General features: G+C 46.4%; 1 pseudogene; it reads left to right on the forward strand.

The window, feature by feature from the left end:
- Nucleotides 1-5,222: 5,222 nt before the first annotated feature.
- On the forward strand, nucleotides 5,223-7,527 carry LOC107401580 (small ubiquitin-related modifier 2 pseudogene; annotated as a pseudogene).
- The last annotated feature ends 278 nt before the right edge of the window (nucleotides 7,528-7,805 follow it).

Consider the following 7,805-nt stretch of genomic DNA (forward strand, 5'->3'; position numbering starts at 1 on the left):
GCGACTATCCCATTGTAGAGCAGAATCACAATTTATTTAACCAATTTGCTGTTGGGGGATATTTAGGCTGATCCAATTTCTCACCATTTTCTGTGATGAATATCCTCCTTATACAGACAACTTCTTGAACTTGTCCAATTATTTCCTTAGGATAAATCTCTAGAAGTGGAATTTCTGAGTCAAAGACAATACAGTTATTTAGAGCTTCCTATCTATGCATATGGCCACATCGTCTCCCGGGATGAGTGTACCAATTTATACTCCCACTCTTGGCACAGGAGATGTGGACCACAATCATGGTAGGTGTGCGAAATAGGTCAGGAAGGTGATGTTTACCAGGGAAGGCTGACCCACACCACAGTAACAAATTAACTCCCAAGTCTCAGTGGGATGACAGGGCAAAGATTTCTGTCTGGTCCAAAAGGCAGATGCAGTCTGGCTCAGAAGAAGCAGCTCTGCCTCCAAGAGTGAAGACACAAGCTTCAGGGAGACCTGCTCACATGTACCTGTATTTTCTGGAGCCTCGGACCTCCAAGGCTTCCCTGGACAGACTTAAAGAGTTAGCACCTGCCGGGCGGTGGTGGCGCACGCCTTTAATCCCAGCACTTGGGAGGCAGAGGCAGGCGGATCTCTGTGAGTTTGAGGCCAGCCTGGGCTACCAAGTGAGTTCCAGGAAAGGCGCAAAGCTACATAGAGAAACCCTGTCTCGAAAAACAAAACAAACAAACAAACAAACAAAAAAAAAGAGTTAGCACCCAGTTGAGAGAGAGAGAGAATGAGAATATATGTGTACCCATGTATGTGGAGATGTCTTCCTCAATCATTGTCCTATTTATTTATTTACTTGTTTATTTTGCAATGGGATCTTACTATGTAGCCATGGCTGTTTTAGAACTTGCTTTATAAACCAAGCTGGCCTTGAATTCAACAGGGATTGGCCTGCCTCTGCCTCCAGAGTAATGGGATTAAAGGCGTGCGCCACCATGACCAGCCACTTTATCTTTTGAGATAAGAGTCACTTGTTGGGCATAGAGCTCCCTGAATCAGCCAGACTAAATGTTCAGCAGACTCCAGGGATCCCCGCCCCCCCCCATCTCCGGCTCCCCAGTACAGTGATTGCATGAACCTCCTCCGCCAGCTTTTCACATGGATTCCGGGGATCTGAATTCGGGTCCTGGTACTTGTGTGGCAAGCTCTTTACTGGTTGAGCCGTCTCCCCAGGCCACTGGCAGGTTCACTTTCAACGGCTTCATATAGAAGCCACAGTTCATTGGCTGGAATGATCGTGAGACCTGGCTAGCTGCACTCGGGAGAGAAGGTGTGACCTTCCACAAGTCCTGGAAGGAAAGAGACATCTGATATGAATAGACACTAGTAATGTCTGCGACAAAGAGGAAGCATTAAAAAGCACAGGAAGTTTCTAATTGAACTCTGTTGAACTTGTGCTGGTTCCAGCATCACTCCCTCTGATGTGGTGTTTTGTAAAGAAGAGTTGTTTTGCCTCCATATACTGAAGATACCCAGGGGATCCAGGCTGTGAGCGGAGGCAGACTGGTGACAGCTCCTCCCGTCCCTACAAGGTAACTCACCCCCAATGCTTATCCTGAGCCACAGACCCAGAGCCATGTGGACCCCAAAGAGGCAGAGTGCCTAGTTCCCCTGGAAAGTTATGAATGACCCAGGGAAGAGGGTCCGTGAGAAATCCTGACACTGCCACCCTCTCTGCTGCCTTGTATCTGTCAGCACTCGTGAAGTCAGCCCACCCCCATGAGTCAGGGGCCTAGAGGAACCCATGGGAGGAGACACTGCAGGGACGGACTGCCTGGCTCCGAGCCAGCCAAGCCACTTACCATTTTTGTGAACTTGAGCAGGCGATGTAATTGATCTGTAACTGTTGCCTAGTTTCTAAATGGTGATATTAAGGAGTATTTGTCTCCCGGGGCTGGTGCAAAGCTGAAGTCCACATCTGTGTTTAGATGGAACGACACAGAGGAAGGAGCCTTACAAGCCCCAGTCATTCAGAGAGGAACCAAAGGAAGGCCCTGCCCTGTCTTAAGGAGCCAGGAAGCTCAGAACCAACAATAAACAACCTAGTTTTTCAGGTGGTACTCAGGGCTGTGAAGGAAACTTAAAGAAGGGGGAGCAGGCAGCACACATACTAGAATATTGGCTCTGGGAGTCGACATTTGAAGTGAGGTCTCGATAAAGAAGAGAGGGGACCGTGGACTGAGGAGATGGCTCTGTCAATGAAGTGTTTGCCGCGCAAGCATGTAGACCTGCGTTCAGATCTCCAGCACCCACATCCAAAGCTGGGCATGGCAGCACACACCTGTAATTCCAGTGCTGGGAGTCAAACAGGATGATCCCTGGGCTTGCTGAGCGCCAGTCTTCCTGAGTCCACGAACTCCAGGTTCAGTGAGAGACCCTGCCTCAACACAACGGGAGGAGAGCGGAGTGCAGAGGCCCTGAGGCAGGAGCAAACCTGGTGTGTTTGGGAACCAACAACAACAACAACAAAAAAAACCCCTGTAGCCAGAGCAAGTGAGCAAAAAGTGGACCGTGAAGTTAAGTCCCAGAGGTGTCTACGACAGGATAAGGTGTCAGTTGACTGCAGGGTAGACAAGGAGCCACTGGTAGGTTTATGTGATGCTTAAATCCCACACCTGTAAACAGCACCAAATGCTTGGTCCCTAAGGGTTCAGTAAACATTTGTAGCAATGCCAGTGACTGTAGCAACAACCACTATGGCAATAGTGACAATGGCCAAGGCAGGTAGCATGCTAAAGAAGCATCAGAATACAATGCTAAGCTCAGCCCTGGTGAGGATGAGGCAGGAAGATCAGGAGTTCAAAACCCCATCCCACTGGGGGAAAAAAAGAAAAAAGGAAGGAAGGGAAGAAAGGAAAATGTGGTTTATATTCACAATGAAGTGTTATTCAACTGTCTTAGTTATGTTTTTTGTTTGTTTGTTTTTGGTTTGGTTTGGTTTTGGTTTTTTCGAGACAGGGTTTCTCTGTATAGCTTTGAAGCCTGTCCTGGAACCCACTTTGTAGACGAGGCTGACCTCAAACTCACAGAGATCTGCCTGTCACTGCCTCCCAAGTGCTAAGTTTAAAGGCGTGCACCACCACTGCCCGGCTTAATTAGGGTTTCTATTGCTATGAAGAGACACCATGACCACGGCAACTCTTATAGAGAAAACATTTAATTGAGGTGGCAGCTCACAGTTTCAGAGGTTTAGTCCATTCTCATCATGGCAGGGAGCATGGCGGCATGCAAGCAGGCATGGTGCTGGAGAAGGAGCTGCTACATGTTGATATGCAGACAACAGGAAGTAGACTGTCATACTGAGTGCAGCTTGAGCAAAAAAGACTTCAAGACCCGCCCCCACAGTGATATACTTCCTCCAACAAGGCCACACCTACTTCAACAAGGCCATGCCTCCTAATAGTGCCACTCCCTTTGGGGGCCATTTTTTTTCAAACCACCACATCCACCATAAAGATGAATGGAATTATGTCATTTGTGGGGAAATGAATGGAACTAGAGACCATCATGTTAAACAAAATAAGCCAGGCTCGAACAAACATGGCGGTTTTCCCCCTCACGTCCTGGTTAGGGTTACTATGGCTGTGATGAAACACCTGGTAGGAAAGAGTTTATTTCACTCACAGCTCCATATAACAGTTTATCATCAAGGACAGGAACTCAAGCAGGGCAGGAATGTAGAGGCAGGAACTGATGCAGAGGCCATGGAGGAATGCTGCTAACTGGCTTGTTCCTCATGGCTTGCTCAGCCTGCTTTTTATAGAATTCAGGACCACCAACCCAGATATGGGAAGATTTCTTCTCTCAGCTCATAGTAGAAAGTACAGTCCATCATGGTGGGAAAGGCATAATGTCAGGAGTGGCCCACAGCTGTGGCAACAGGAGGCTAAATGTGGTGGCTATACTTGGTTGTCAACTTGACTACATCTAGGGTTGACTAAAACCCAAATGGGTGGGCACACCTGTGAAGGAATTTCCTTCTTAATTAAATCTTTTGAAATGGGAAGACCTATTTCCAATCCAGATCTTTGAGGTGGGAAGATCCACCTTTAATCTGGATCACATCTTCTGCTGGTAGCCTAGATAAAGGCCATGGAAGAAGGAAGCCCCCCCCTCTCTCTACCTTCTTGCTCTTGCCTCACTAGCAATTCCTTCACTGGCATTAGAGCCTACTTCTTCAGGATTCTAACGTATACTGAAACCAGCTGAGACATCCAGCTTCATAGACTAAACAACTGCTGGATTCTTGGACCTTCCTTTCACATCCAGCCATTGTGGATTAGCTGGATCACAGCCTGTAAGTCACTCTCCTAAATCCCCTTTCTATGCATGGAGAGAGACTCAGCCTATAAGTTCTGTTTCTCTAGAGAGCACTGGCTAATATGGTAAGTAAGGCACTTGCTCACTTTTTAGAGAACCAGGAAGCAGAGAGAGATGCAGGCTAGTGCTCTGCTGGCTTTCTCTTTTCCCCTGTTTGGTCAGATTGAGCCTGCAGTCCATAAGAATGGCACCACCCACATTCAAAATGCCACTGATTTTGTCTGGATACACCTTCTTAGACATACCCAAAGGTGTGTCTTACTAATGTCCTAGGTGCTTATTAATCCAATTAATTTGACAATAAAAATTAACCATCCAGCTAAGTGTGGTGTTACATGCATTCAATCCCAACATTCAGGAGACAGAGGAAGGGGAAATCTCTGTGATTCCAAGGCGAGCATGGTATACATAGCGAGTTTGAGTTTCAGGCCAACCAGGACTACATACCTTGCTTCAAAAAGAAAGAAGAGAAAAATGTCATAGTGAGACCCTTTATTATGTACAATTAATATAGACTAGTAAAAATGAATGGAAGTGATATGGTAGCACACACCTGTAATACTAGCACTGGGAGACTTACAGGAGATGGCACAAGTTCAAGGTCAACCTTGGTAACATGGTGAGTTCCTGACCAGCCTGAGCTACAGAATGAGATACTGTCTTAAAAATGGAACAGAAAAATGCACTGCATCTGCATACCCCCAAACAAGAGGCAACAGGAGTCCCCCTCCTGGGCTTGGCAACCTGCAGCTACCCAAGCCACATGGCAAACTCCCCCTGAGCCCTCAGTCAGTACCACTGCCCAAATACTTACCCACCCCAGGGTCTGCTGCCTGCTTCCCTTACATGGGAGAATGGCACCAATCCAGCCAATGCACACAGCTGAAAAGATGTGCCCCGCTGTGGGCCTGAAGTGGCCAGGTGGGTATCCTCAGAGCTGGCACTTCGCATCTCCAGCCCTGGAGACCTCAATTAAATTCTTCTACTGTGATTCTGTCACCTGTTCACTCTAAAGCCTCTGTGGATGCCCACAGAATTGGGATAAAACTACATTTTTGCTCAGTTAGTTAATCTCTTGCACACAAGCATGCAGACCTGAGTTCATGAACCCAGAACCCACATAAATGCCACACAGAGTCTGTAATCTTGCATGCAGGAGGCAGATGTGGGAGATCTCTGGAGCAAGTTGGCTGGCTAGACTAGTCAAATCAGCAAGCTTGGAGTTCAAGGTAGAAACCCTGCCTCCATATAAAGGGTGGAGAGCAATTGAAGGAGACACCCAACATCAAATTCTGACCTTCACATAAATGTGCACACTAACATGAGCCCACATGCCTGCAAACATGCACACCACACACATACCTCTTAAAGCCACAGCTTGATGTGATTTAGATGTGAAATGTCCCCATAGACTCATGAGTTGGTAGTGCTGTTTGGAAAGGTTGTAGAGCCTTTAGGGGGTCCTCTCTGGAAGAATGGAGCAAGGAATGTAACTTGCTGTGGCATAATCTTTTTGTACACTGTGAAGATGTGTCTTCATAAAGGCACCTTTTGATTGGTTTAATAAATAGCTGGGTGACCAAATAGCTAGGTTAGGCATCACTTTTAGGCAGAGAGAGAGGAAGAGGAGATGAATCTAGGTGCAGGAGAGACACCAGAGGACATGGAGAGGAAAAAAGAGGAGCGAGACGGAAGAGAGGTAAAAGGCCAGGGAGCAAAACATAGATTAATGAAAAATGGGTTGCAAGAGCCAGTTAGAAACAAGCCTAAGCTAAGGCCAAGCATTTATAATAAGAAATATGAATTAATAAGAAGTCTCCATGTCAAGATTTGGGGTCTGGTGGTCCAAGAAAGCCTATTTCACATGGTGTCCAAAGTGGAGGCTCAAATATCATAACATAGGACATGAGAAAGCTAAGAAAAGTTCTGGACAAGGAGTTGGATGTGGCTTCCTAGTCCTACAGCCTCTCAAGCGGGCCAGTGCTCAGAGCACAGAGGATCGGCCTCTGGCCACTGCCTGCTGGCTAGAGCCAGCCAACAGCACCATGTGCTAAGCTGAGCCGTATGGCAGCTGACATAACAGTTTAAGATTTGGCTCATGAAGTCAGAGAACACTACAAATGCATAGCTGTAGGCACTTGAAAAGTCAGGTCCAGTCCGAGAAAACCTCTAAACAGATATAGTATGCTTTAACATGTGCTCAGGCCGGGTGGGGGCACACACTCCCAGCACTCAGGAGGCAGAGACAAGTGGATCTCTGTGAGTTCAAGGCCAGCCTGGTCTACAGAGTGAGTTCCAGGACAGCCAGGACTGCTTCACAGAGAAACCCTGTCTCAAACGAACGAAAAGAAAAAAGAAAAAAAAAGTGTGTAGATGCTAAAGAAAAAAAAAAAGAAAATGAGTATGGACAGTCATAAAAAAAATGAATTAAGGGCTGGGCAGTAGTGGTACATGCCTTTAATCCTAGCACTTGGGAGGCAGAGCCAGGCGGATCTCTGTGAGTTCGAGGCCAGCCTGGTCTACAGATTGAGAACCAGGACAGGCACCAAAACTACATGAAGAAACCCTGTCTTTAAAAAAAAAAAAAAAAAAAAAAAAAGCTCTGCCTCCTTCTTCTGCCGCTCCTGGTGCTGCTTGTGTGCGCCTTCAGTGGGGGGGGGGGGGCAGTGCCTCTTTTGTGAAGCAGCAGCTGAGGAGACTCTGGCGCTCGCCCTGGCCGACGAGAAACCCAAGGAAGGAGTCAAGACTGAGAACAACGATCATATTAATTTGAAGGTGGTGAGGCAGGATGGTTCTGTGATGCAGTTTAAGATTAAGAGGCACACACCACTTAGTAAACTAATGAAAGCCTATTGTGAATGACAGGGTTTGTCAATGAGGCAGATCAGATTCCGGTTTGATGGGTAACCAATCAATGAAACAGATACACCTGCACAGTTGGAAATAGAGAATGAAGATACGATTGATGTGTTCCAGCAGCAGACAGGAGGTGTCTACTACAAAGGGAACCTGCTACTTTACTCCAGAATTTTGTTATAGACCAAGAATACATTCGCAATTAGAAAGCCGCAATTTGGTTCCACCACATCCTGACTACTACAGTATAGTTTTCTCTGTTCTTTCATTTCCCTGTCCCCATTTCTTTACAGTACATAAAGTAAGTGGTGTGTGTGCACAGGCATCTGTGCTTTTTTCTTTTCTTTTTTAAACTAAATGGCCAATGTTCTGTTTTGGTTGACATCAGCTGGAGATGGTCCGGGGAAAGCACTGGTTCTGTGAAAATACCCCCTTTCTCCATTAGTGGCATGCTCATTCAGGTCTTAGCTTTATAGTCCAGTAAGTTATTTTGCTCTCAACGTTTTAACAAAAGAATCCAACAACAAAATCCTTGCATACCTTGTTTGATTGGAGAATTTTAATGTTTTTCATTTATCATT

The sequence above is a fragment of the Peromyscus maniculatus genome, chromosome 2 (genome assembly GCF_049852395.1).
Source record: "Peromyscus maniculatus bairdii isolate BWxNUB_F1_BW_parent chromosome 2, HU_Pman_BW_mat_3.1, whole genome shotgun sequence".
In the NCBI taxonomy this organism is placed as follows: domain Eukaryota; kingdom Metazoa; phylum Chordata; class Mammalia; order Rodentia; family Cricetidae; genus Peromyscus; species Peromyscus maniculatus.